Source organism: Eptesicus fuscus, chromosome 15 (genome assembly GCF_027574615.1).
Source record: "Eptesicus fuscus isolate TK198812 chromosome 15, DD_ASM_mEF_20220401, whole genome shotgun sequence".
Taxonomy (NCBI): domain Eukaryota; kingdom Metazoa; phylum Chordata; class Mammalia; order Chiroptera; family Vespertilionidae; genus Eptesicus; species Eptesicus fuscus.
This window is the reverse complement of record NC_072487.1, coordinates 42,664,257-42,677,360: the sequence shown is the minus strand read 5'-3', so window position 1 is coordinate 42,677,360 and position 13,104 is coordinate 42,664,257. Positions and strand designations below refer to the sequence as shown.

The window sequence follows — 13,104 nt, the reverse complement described above, 5'->3', positions numbered from 1 at the left end:
CAGTATTCTCTGTGCCAGGTGGAGGAAAGGGGCTGGTCATGTCCTTGTCCTCTATGTAATATTCACTGGTCTTCTGTTTTTAGCTGTACTTGATGTCGCCAAATAGTCCCTCTGGTGGAACCTTCTCAGAGAGTGTACCTCCAATCATTCAGTCTTTTGCTGGGGTAAAGGAGGGATACACACCTCACTGTGTGAAGTAAGAGGGGTGGATTTAGGTTAAACTGGCTACATAACTTGCAGGACCCAGTGAAAAATTAAAATGTCAAGCCACTTGTTCAAAAATTATTAAGAATTTAATGATGGCAACAGGAGAGCATTAAACTGCATGGGTGCCTCCTAAGTGTGGGACTTGTGCAAATGCACAGGTTGCATGCCTGTGAGGCCATCCCTGGATTTAGGTATCAACTACTTCTCACATACATTTCAAAGTAATTTTCCTATTTACAGTCCTGCCTGTACTCCCATTCTTCAGAGGCACCCAATGCCTCCAGTGCCTAAGTTTATCATGCTTCTATAGTGCAACAGAGTTTGCTTCCTGGTTTTCCTTTCCTCCCCTAAGGCTGTCTCTTCACAGCAATTGATTTTCATGTTGCTTTAGTCATCCTTCTGCATTTGAAATTGCAAAATTGTGTTGACAACTTTCATATGTTGTCCTCATCTCTTGTTCTATTTGTCCTTATGGGTTTTTGTTTTCTTTTCACAAACCTATTTTCTCTTGTTATACTATTGTTTTGAGAGAAAGTTGAAATAAGCCCTTGTCTTATATCTGTCATGTTTGATAGGAAATCTGAATTTCAATTTTATATTTCTCACAAAATCATTTCCCCTTTACTCCGTTGATTTTTAAAGTAGATTAATACTTTCTGGGAGGATCAAATTTTTCATTTAGTTAATAAATTATTATTTAAAAATATTTTAAAAGAATACCTTAATATCAACAAGCAGTAATAAAAGCACTTAATAATAACTTCTCCCTTGTTTTGATCATTATGCCAAGTTAGTTTTGTTAAAAAAATATGTTTTTTATTGACTTTAGAGAGAGGAAGGAAGAAGGAGAGAAAGATAGAAACATACATGATGAGAGAGAAACATCTATCAGCTGCCTCCTGCACACCCCCTACTGGGGGTCAAGCCCGCAACCCTGGCATGTGCCCTGACCTGGAATCAAACCTCCAACCTCCTGGTGCATGGGATGAAACTCAATCAACGTAACTGCACAAGCTGGGCCCACGTTAGTTTTTAGGAAGTACTTTCTATACTCAAGTACCATATTATTTATTGATTTTTTAAAATATATATTTTTATTGATTTTAGAGAGGTAGGGAGAGCGAGAGAGAGATAGAAACATCAGTGATGAGAGAGAATCATTGATCTGCTGCCTCCTGCACACCCCACACTGGGGAATCGAGCCCACAACCTGGGCATATGCCCTGACTGGGAATGGAACACTGACCTCCTGGTTCATAGGTCAACACCCAACCACTTGGCCACACTGGCCAGGCTACACATACTATTAAACATTCAACAAATACTAATTGAGTACATCTTATGGGCCAGGTACTGGTCAGAATGCTTAATTATATTACATAGTTATAAAATATAACTATATTTAGTAGTCTTAGAACTGGGAGGGATCTTGGAGAAAGATGAGTTCAATTTCCTTACTTTAAATAGGATGGAAATTAAGCCCAGAGAGATTACTGTATCATGAACAGCACTTCTTTAAGAAGTTGTTAGCAGAACTTCTTTAAGAAGTTGTTAGCTAACTTGCTTCAGTAAATTGATGATATACAGTATTTGTTTCTTAAGCATTTTAAAAGATAAAGCAAACTTTTAAATATTAAATGGTAGATGACATACATTTTATTTGTTACAAAAACTCTGATACAATTAACATGTGAAAATGTGGCTTTCTCAGACATTTTAAACACTAAAGAAAGCAAATAATTGTAAAAATCTAAAACAGAAGAAAAAGAATAATTAATTCAATACAAATGCTTCAAATAAAGGCTGCTCACCAAGATCTAAGAATCTTTGCCTTAAGGAAGAACACACCATGGACAGCATCTCCTATGCAACTCACTTGGGGCAGCAGTGGTACCCTGAATGTGACCTTGGCCAGGGGGTTGGGGAAAGACTTAAGCAAGAGAAAGACCAGGAAGAAACTAGAGCTAATTCACTACTAATGAAGGTCAGTGGCTTCCAAAGCAGCACAACCAGTTTCACGGGATCCTTATATTTGTGATGACTACAGTTTGTTGCCAGGGTTCAGCCAGGTGTTCAGCTGCAGCACCTCTAATGGGGTGACCTTAGGAGGAACAGGGAAATAAACTTTTGGTTTGTCTCTTGTGAATGCCTTCTTGCTAATAGATACAATGGTTCTAAGAGGCAAGAATTAAAACTCCTAGGATCTCTTGAAAGCAAAAAGAAATTAATAATTTTCAGAATCATTTGCCATCCCTTTGTATCTGTTGCCTTACTAAACAATGACAAGAAAGTTGCCAGAATTTATTAAATATCTTTGTTGTATCAGGAAGCATGCTAAATGCCTTTCCTCCATTTTTCTGTTTGAAATTTACAGGAACAATCCTGCAGTGTATTTATAGATGTAGGAATTAAGTCTCAAATATATTAAATAACTCATTCAAAGTCAAAGTATAAGGAGGGAGTCAGATTTTTGAACCCAATTTTCTCTTAGTTCAAAGCCCATGTTCCAATCAAACATACAGAGATCATGCTCATTTGATTAGATTGATTGGTATGTATCATGGTTTGTTGCTGTTTATATTAATGCCTAATTGATTACCAAATGATGGAAAAGAGTGAGTTGAGGAAATTAATATTATCAGTGAAGGTGGTTATGTCAAACAGTGCCATGAAAATGACCAAGAACTCTATGTAGAGACGTTCACAGGATCCTCTGATTCCTGTTGCTTACATCTGACTTTTGATAGCAGATCATCAAATATAATATGATATAGCATATAATGAAGACTGTATCATAAACCATTTCTAGTTTTCTCTACTCACCAGTTATTCTCCCCCAAACCAAATTAAACTAAACTCTGCATTCTTACTGCAGGAAGTAGCATTATCCTCAGAAAAAGTATATATTCCATAAAACACAACTACTGAGCAAAAACACTATATATGCATTTTAAGACTGCTCTGTTTATTCAAATGCATATAAAAATTTCAGAAGCTTAAAAACATCTTGCTTCCTAGTAGAAACCTCTGACAAGAAAACTGTGCCCTCCAAAACAGCAGAAGTTATAAATTGTATCAAGGAAACTACTAGAATAAAGGATGGTCATTGATAAGAAGGAGGACATTGAGTATAAATTAGTTTATTTTCCTTAGTTAGTCATGACAGAACCTAGTTTGTTAGAACTGTGTGTATGTGTATAGAGTATGTCTGCATTTCTGACTCAATGAAGTATTTTTCTCCACTAATAATAAGGAATAAAAATATATGGATTTAGAGCAAAAAAAAGTACATGAATACAAATTTATGTAAGAGAAGAGGAAGGAGAAGGTGGAGGAGGAGGAAAGGAAGGAGAGAGGAAGGGAGGAAGGAAGGAAAGGAGGGAGGAAAGGAAGGAAGGAAGGAAGGAAGGAAGGAAGGAAGGAAGGAAGGAAAGAAGGAAGGAAAGATTTTAGCTCATTGGCATCAGCAAAATATAAGCATAACTGAGGCTATAGCTACATGAATTTCAGGAAGCTAGAGCACTTAGTACTAGAGGAAAAAGTACTCTGTGGGCCTTAAAACTAGTTACTCAGCTGCCAGACAGTTCTTTTCCTGCTGGCAGAAGATAAGATATGAGAGTCCTGGGTCAGAGACTGAGAACTTCATTACTCATTGCCCAGCAAACATGTTCCCCTTGTCTCCCAAGTCCCACCAAGGTGATATGGAGGGTCCCTGGTAGTAGTGCATACAAGTACTTTTATGTTACAGCTGAAGAACCACAAGCTTAGGAAACCTTCAAATTATGCAGTAAGCACAACTGCCCGACCTTTGCTCCTTCAGGGGACATTAATTAATTACACCTGGCAGTCTGCAACCCTACCCTCTGATCCAAAGGGCAGACTATCTCTGTCTTCCAAGGCCATTGGCTATACAGGCATCCTCGGAAAGATAGTCCAGAACAAGAAGACAAACAGGACATGTAGAAACATGATAGATCCACGGAAAATTATCTCCTGACAAAAACATAGGGTGCTATACTGAACAGTCTGAGCATGGATCAGTCATCAATTCCTAGGGAGAGCCCAGATCAGAAATTTGGCATCTTGTCAGCTGCACCTGCTCAACTGTTCTTTCATGTGTAAGTGATGTGCAAGATGATGACCAGAATAGGAGAGACTATTCTCTGCCCTGCCTCTTATGGCTTAATAATTAGTAATCTAATTAGTAACAGGATTCTCAATTACAAATTAGATACATTATTTTGATAGGACTTCATTCTTCCTCATATCTGGCTGAAGTTCATTTCCCCACTTTTCAGAGATCATATATAAAGTGAGGGTGTTGACTGGAAGATCATGGAGATCCTTTCTGGTTGTATATGTTATGTATAGAAATATGTTATACTTATATGGGTATCTGGGAATTACAAAGTCCAATTTCCACAGGAGCAGGCAGGTAACCTAAATTGGAAGTGTGCAAAGGATGGACTATGGTAGGGTTTCTCAAACTTGGCACCCTTGACCTTTGGGGCTGATGATTCCGTGTTGTTGGAGGCTCTCCTGCACATTGTAGGATGTTTAATGGCATCCCTGGCCTCAACTCACTAGTGCCAGGAGCACGTCCACCCCTAGCTGTGGCTATCAAAAATGTCTCCAGTCATTGGCAGATGTGCCCTGAGGGGAAAATTGCCCTAGAAGGAGAACCACTGACTACAGAAAACTGAAGAGCTCAGTGTCAGATACACAAGCCCCGCTCCTCTCCACTTGATTTCTCCAAGGTGGGAATATTGGCCCAATATGGCCAAACCTGAAAGATTTCAACAGAAGCCATAATTCTAGGTATTTTTAAATCTCAAAGCAGAGTTGTAAAATACTAGTATATAAGTGCCTTTCTTATATTATTTCTAGAGTATGACTATGATGAGGATGAGACAGTTGAGGGTTTTTCAGTAACTTCTGAGCTGGATCATCTCCAACATAGGAACACACATTTTCATGGAAGTGGGTGTCTGATATAGGTCATTTTTGAGAGCTGGCCAGAAGGGATAAGTGTAGAGCAAAATCCGTTTGAAATTATGGGGAAGAGAAGTCACTCAGAGAAGGAATGAGGTAAACCATGTACTGCTTTTAGAGTGATACGTGTATCTTTCATGAACTCTCCCTACTTTCCTTTACCCAATTGTGGCTGCTCAAGTGCTGTACCTGTAGCAGATTGTTAGAATTTTTATCATGGCGTTGCTGGGGAGCATCCACACCATGTCCTGGCTCTCCACAAGAAAATCAAATTCAGAATGTTGATGTGTTATCCTTGCCCATCCTTCAGACATGAGCACCATTTGCTGGTTATTTACCTGACAGATTAGATGCACCATCTACCAGAAATAAACAGCTTTATAAAACCAGCAATTTTGAAGCATTTAACTCATTTGTACTAAGACTTCTGCTCTCTCTTTAATCATACACTATCAAATAAATGTCCAAGTCAATTCTCCAAAAATATTCTTTATAAAGAAAAACCAAAACCTTTAACAATAATACCACATTTATGAAAAACCAAGCACAGAAAAGCATTTCTTAAGATGATATTCTCCCTTTTGCCTGGCCAGTGTTGCTCAGTGGTTGATCATTGACTTATGAACCAGGAGGTCAGGGTTCAATTCTCAGTCAGGGCACATGCTAAGGTTGAGGGCTCGATCCCCAGTGGGGGAAGCAGGGTGTGCAGAAGGCAACCGATTGAGAATTCTCTCTCATCGTTGATGTTTCTATTTCTCTTTCCCTCTCCCTTCCTCTCTGAAATAAATATATATTTTTTAAATATGATAGTCTTCCTTTTAGATTAAAAACATTGAAAAATATGCTGAATGTGTCAGGTCTACTAGGAACATAGTAATTAAGAATTATAGTTATTTCATTGTGTATTAATAGTCATTAATTATAATACATGGTAATTAAGAATAGCAGTTCTTTTTCATTATAAGAAAAAGAATTCAGAGTTATTTTATTTTTATTTTTTTCCCAATTTTTTTTATTAAGGTATTATATGTGTACATATTTTACCATTGCCACCCCCCACCCCACTCCCATATATGCCCTCACCCCCCAGAGTTTTGCATCCATTGGTTATGCTTATATGCATGCATACAAGTCCTTTGATTGATCTCTTATCTCCCCCACCTCTCCCTAACTTTCCCCCTGTAATTTGACAGTCTGTTTGATGCTTTACTGTCTCTGTATCTATCTTTTTGTTCAAGTTTATAATGTTCTTTATTACCCATAAATGAGTGAGATCATGTGATATTTTTCTTTCATTGACTGACTTATTTCACTTAACATAATGTTCTCCAATTCCATCCAGGTTGCTGCAAATGATGAGAATTCCTTCTTTTTTATGGCAGCATAGTATTCCATTGTGTAGATGTACCACAGTTTTCTGATCCAGTCATCTGCTGACGGGCACCTAGGCTGTTTCCAAATCTTAGCTATGGTGAATTGTGCTGCTACGAACATAGGGGTGCATATATCCTTTCTGATTGGTGTTTCTAGTTTCTTCGGATATATTACCAGGAGTGGGATTACTGGGTCAAATGGGAGTTCCATTTTCAGTTTTTTGAGGAAGCTCCATACTGTTCTCCACAGTGGCTGCACCAGTCTGCATTCCCACCAGCAGTGCACGAGGGTTCCTTTTTCTCCGCATCCTCGCCAACACTTGTCCTTTGTTGATTTGTTGATGATAGCCATTCTGACAGGTGTGAGATGGTACCGCATTGTTGTTTTGATTTGCATCTCTCGGATAATTAGTGACGTTGAGCATGTTTTCATGTGTCTCTTGGCCTTCCTTCTGTCTTCTTTTGAAAAGATTCTATTTAGGTCTGTTGCCCATTTCTTTATTTATCTTCCTTTTATTAAGTTGTATAAGCTGCATGTAGATGTTGGAGATCAAACCTTTATCAGTGATGCCATTTGCAAATATGTTCTCCCATGCAGTAGGCCTTCTTGTTGTTTTGTTAATGGTTTCTTTTGCTGTGAAAAAGCTTTTTATTTTGATGTAGTCCCATTTGTTAATTTTCTCTTTAGCTTCCATTGCCCTAGGGGCAGTGTCAGTGAAGAATTTCTTTTGGCATATGTCTGAGATTTTGCTACCTGTGGATTGCTCTAGTATTTTTATGGTTTCCCGTCTTATGTTTAAGTCCTGTATCCATTTTGAGTTTATTTTTGTGTATGGCGTAAGTTGGTGATCAAGCTTCATTTTTTTGCATGTATCTGACCAATTTTCCCAACACCATTTATTGAAGAGACTGTCTTGACTCCATTGTATGTTCATGCCTCCTTTGTCAAATATTAATTGAGCATAGTGGTTTGGGTCAATATCTGGATTCTCTATTCTGTTCCACTGATCTATATGTCTGTTCTTGTGCCAGTACCAGGCTGTTTTGAGAACAGTGGCTTTGTAATACAGCTTGAAATCTGGTATTGAGATCCCTCCTACTTTATTCTTCTTTCGCAGGATTGCTGTGGCTATTCGGGGTCTTTTTTTATTCCAGATGAATTTTTGGAGAGTTCTTTCAAGGTCGGTGAAAAATGCCATTGGTATTTTAATGGGGAGTGCATTGAATCTATAGATTGCTTTGGGTAGTATGGACATTTTAATGATGTTGATTCTACCAATCCATGGACATGGTATGTTCTTCCATCTGTTTACGTCTTCCTCTATCTCTTTTCAGTGTCCTGTAGTTTTCCGTGTATAGGTCTTTTACCTCCTTAGTTAAGTTTATTCCTAGGTATCTTAATTTTTTTGGAGCGATGGTAAATGGAATTGCCTTTTTAGTCTCTCTGTCTGTAAGTTCACTATTGGTGTATAGAAAGGCCATAGATTTCTTGGCGTTAATTTTGTATCCTGCTACATTGCCAAATTCATTTATTAAGTCTATTAGTTTTTTGACGGAGTCTTTCGGATTTTTTATGTACAATATCATGTCGTCTGCAAATAAAGACAGCTTTACTTGTTCTTTTCCAATTTGGATGCCTTTTATTTCTTCTTCTTGTCTAATTGCAATGGCTAATACTTCCAGTACTATGTCAAACAGGAGTGGTGAGAGTGGGCATCCCTGTCTTGTTCCTGTTCTTAGGGGAAATGTTTTTAGTTTTTGTCCATTGAGTATGATGTTTGCTGTGGGTTTATCATATATAGCTTTTATTATGTTGAGGTATGAGCCTTCTATTCCCACCTTGTTGAGAGTTTTTATCAAGAAAGGGTGTTGGATTTTGTCAAATGCTTTTTCTGCATCAATTGATATGACTATGTGATTTTTATCTCTCAATTTGTTTATGTGATGTATCACGTTTATTGATTTGCGGATATTATACCATCCTTGCATTCCTAGGATAAATCCTACTTGGTCATGGTGTATGATCTTTCTGATGTACTGCTGCAGCCGATTTGCTAGAATTTTGTTGAGGATTTTGGCATCTATGTTCATGAGGGATATTGGTCTGTAATTCTCTTTCATTGTGTTGTCTTTATCTGGTTTTGGTATTAGGGTGATGCTGGCTTCATAGAAGGAGCTTGGAAGTGTTCCTTCCTCTTGAATTTTTTGGAATAGTCTGAGGAGGATAGGTTTTAGTTCTTCCTTGAATGTTTGGTAAAACTCTCCTGTGAAGCCATCAGGCCCCGGGCTTTTGTTTGCCAGAAGCTTCTTGATGACTGCTTCAATTTCGTCCATAGTTATTGGCCTATTGAGCTCTTTAGATTCTTCTTGATTGATTTTTGGAAGGTTATATTTTTCTAGGAATCTGTCCATTTCCTCCAGGTTGTCCAGTTTGTTGGAATAGAGTTGTTCGTAGTATTTTGTAACAATCCTTTGTATCTCAGCGGGGTCTGTTGTTATTTCACCTCTTTCATTTCTGATTTTGTTTATTTGGGTCCTCTCTCTTTGCTTCTTGGTGAGCCTGGCTAGAGGTCCATCAATCTTGTTTATCCTTTCAAAGAACCAGCTCTTGGTTTTGTTGATCTTTTGTATTGTTTCTTTGGTCTCTATGTCATTTATCTCCGCTCTGATCTTTGTTATTTCCTTCCTTTTGGTTACACTGGGCTTTTCTTGCTGCTCTTTTTCTAGCTCTTTGAGTTGTAGGGTTAAGTAATTTATTACCATTGATTCTTGTTTTTTGCAATAGGCTTGTAGAGCTATGAACTTCCCTCTCAAGACTGCTTTCACTGTGTCCCATAGATTTTGGATTGTTGTGTTTTCATTGTCATTTGTTGCCATGATGTTTTTTATTTCTTCCTTGATCTCTCTGGTGACCCAGTCATGGTTTAATAGCATGCTGTTTAGTCTCCAAGTGTTTGATTTCTTTGGATTGTATTTATTGTAGTTGATTTCCAGTTTTATGCCACTGTGATCTGAGAAGACGCTTGATATAATTTCTATCTTCTTGAATTTGAAGAGACTTTGCCTGTGACCCAGCATATGGTCTATCTTTGAAAATGACCCATGTGCACTTGAGAAGAATGTATATTCTGTGGCTTTGGGGTGAAATGTTCTAAAGATGTCAATTAATTCCATCTGGTCTAGTGATTCATTTAGGATTGCTGTTTCTTTGCTGATTTTTTGTTTAGAGGATTTGTCCAGTGGTGATAGTGGGGTATTAAAGTCTCCTACTATGATTGTATTGCTATTAATCTCTCCCTTGAAATCTTCCAGGAGTTTTTTTATGTATTTGGGTGCTCCTATATTGGGAGCGTATATGTTTACCAGAATTATTTCTTCTTGTTGGATTTCTCCCTTTAGTATTATGAAGTGGCCTTCTTTATCTCTTGTTATGGCATTTACTTTGAGGTCTATTTTGTCAGATATAAGTATTGCTACCCCAGCTTTTTTTTCATTTCCATTTGCCTGAAAGATATTTTTCCATCCCTTCACTTTCAATCTGTGTGAGTCTCTTGTTCTGAGGTGGGTCTCTTGTAGACAGCATATATATGGGTCGTGTTTTTTTATCCATTCAGCTACTCGATATCTTTTGATTGGAGCATTTAGTCCATTTACATTTAAAGATATTACTGAAAGGTATTTGTTTGTGGTCATATCTATTTTTGTGTCTATATTCCTTCTTACCTGTTTATTTCTTCTTTTTACAGTATTCCCTTTAGCAATTCTTGCATTGCTGGTTTGGTGGTGATAAACTCCTTAAGCCTTTTTTTATCTGCAAAGCTCCTGATTTCCCCTTCAATTTTGATTGATAGTCTTGCTGGATATAGTATTCTTGGATTCAGTCCTTTGCTTTGCAACACTTTGTATACCTCTGTCCATTCACTTCTAGCTTGTTGTGTTTCTGTTGAGTAATCATTTGACAATCTGATGGGTGTTCCTTTGTAGGTAACTCTCTGTCTCTCTCTTGCCGCCTTTAAGATTCTCTCTTTATCATTTATATTTGCCATTGAAATTATGACATGTCTTGGTGTGGGTCTTTTGGGGTTGATCCTGCTTGGGACTCTCTGTACTTGCGTAACTTTTATCTTTCCCATATCCGGGAAGTTTTCTGTCATTATTTCTTCAAATAGATTTTCTAATCCCTGCTGCTCTTCTTGTCCTTCTGGCAGCCCTATTATACGCATGTTACTTCGTTTCATGTTGTCCCGAAGCTCCCTTAGGCTTTCCTCCTGCTTTTTAATTTTTTTCTCCAATTGCTGTTGAGATTGAGCTTGTTTCTGTACCTGATCTTCTAACTCACTAATTCGGTCCTCTGCTTCTTGTAGTCTACTGTTGAAACTTTCCATGGTGTTTTTGATTGTAGCTATATCACTTTTCATTTCTTCCTGATTCTTGCATAAGTTGTTTATTTTCTCATCCATCTGATGTATAAATTCCACGACCATTACTCTAAACTCCTTTTCGGTCATGTTGCAAGCTTCAGTTTCACTGATTTCCTTTCTTGGCGACTCCACATTTTCTTTCCTCTGTGAGTTATTTCGTTTCCCCATTCTGGCTATCACCAGAAAGCTCAAGCTTCCGTTTGCGTGGACCTGGGCCGTGTGCTGTGGGGACTTCACTCCACCCGAGTTTCACTGAAGTGCTCTGACACTAGGACGTGTGGCTGCCTTTGGTTGGTGGGAACCAGACTTGCCCAGGGTCAGTGTCCCCAGTGTGGTCTCGTGTGCACACTTAGATTCAGGGGCCCTGTCTGCACCACACTGTTGGTATGTGCCGAAAATGAGATCCTTAGCATGTGCCAGGAGTCAGAGTTTCCCTGTGTCTGCACCAAGACTAGAGTTTCAGAGTCTCTGTTGCCTTGTGCGGTTTCTCGTTGAGACTCAGGGTCCCTATGTGTGCATGCACCAACAATTGGGGTCGCTGGCTCTTAGTGTGAATGCGCTGTGAGTCAGGGATCCCAGGCAGCTGTGTCCGGCGTGCCAAATTCCCTGAAGTGGAGCTGCGACCTGTGTGTGCTCTCTCTACTGAGCCAAACCGGCTAGGGCGCACACTCTTGATTTCCTGAAGGTGAGCTGGCTCTGTGCACTCTACCGGAGTCCCGGAAGGGGGGCGGAGTCTGTCCTGTGCGCCAAATTCCCCAAAGGGAAAGCCCCTCTGTGCAAGCACTAAGATTCCCTGAAGGGAGAGCTGTGACCCGCAAGCCAAATTCCCCCAAATTCTCCGAAGGGGAGCCCTCTGTGCGCACTGACAGATTTCCCCAACAGGGAGCTGATTCTCTCCTGTGCGCTCGCGCGCGCGCCAAATTCCCTGAGGGGGAGCGAGTCCCTGCGCAAAGCTCTGTGGCTTGGGCGAGAGGCGGATCTATCAGTTAAAATGGCGCTGTCTGCGCGCCTGCGGGGAGGGGGTAGGCTCTTTGACTCACGGAATTCTGCCGGGACGTCTGGATTCTTGTTGTTTGTTGGTCTGAAGCTGTGATAGCAGTTCTCTGTCCCCCGTGGCTGCAGGGTCCTGGTTTGTGTCAGAAGCCAGGATCCGAGTCTCAGGCAGCTCTGTTTCTCAAGATGGCGTGGTCTCCGCGTCCGCAACAGCTCTCAGAGTTATTCAAGGGACATAATACTAAGTTGCAATCAAAAGAACTGGTCAAGCTTCCGGTAGAAGGGCACGTGGGAGAGGAAGGTCACCACTCTGGGCTCTTCTTCCTTGCTGCCCCAGAAATATCTTCACTTTCAGAATATGCCTTGCACATGACTAGTCTGAGCGCTCAGCTATTTGGTGAAGTTGCCAGGCCTACTAATTCCAAATCCATGAAAGTGGTGAAACTGTTTAGTGAGCAGCCTTTGGCCAAGAGGAAGGAGACATATGACTGGTATCCAGATCACAACACTTATTTTGCACTCATGGGGATACTGCATTTTTATGGCCTCTACAGAGATGAGCATCAGGACTTCAAGGATGAGCAGTGACGTCTGAAGAAACTTCATGGAAAGGGGAAAGCAAGGAAAGGAGAAGGAAAAAGAGCAGCAAAAAAGAAATAGTGTTGGTCAGTGTGGAGAGAAACTCCCCCCCCCCCCGCCCCCCGAGAACTGAGAGCAGAAGCAAGAGTATTTATTCTCTTTCCCCATGTTGGATGAGTGTAGGCTTCCTAACCTGAAGAGCATTTGGAGGAACACAAATGCTCCGTGTTGAAGTCTGATCCAGTTAAAGTGTGACTCATTTCTTGAACACATTCTAATTCTGCAAAGTTATTTTGGCCTTGGTTTTGTAATCTGAGGTTTACCACATTCCCTAAAGAAATGAATGCAGCCCAGCTGGTGTGGCTCAGCAGTTGAGCATTGACCCAGGAACCAAGAGGTCATCGGTTGGATTTCTGGTTGTCGGCTCAATCTCCAGAGGGGGGGCATGCAGGAGGCAGCTGATCGCTGTGCTCTCTCACTTATCAGTGTTTCTCTCCCTCTCCGTCCTCTCTCTCTAAAAATCAATAAAAACATTTTTT

General features: G+C 39.9%; 1 pseudogene; it reads left to right on the top strand.

The window, feature by feature from the left end:
• The first annotated feature begins 2,056 nt into the window (after window positions 1-2,056).
• Window positions 2,057-12,646, top strand: LOC103286644 (28S ribosomal protein S33, mitochondrial-like; annotated as a pseudogene).
• Window positions 12,647-13,104: the final 458 nt, after the last annotated feature.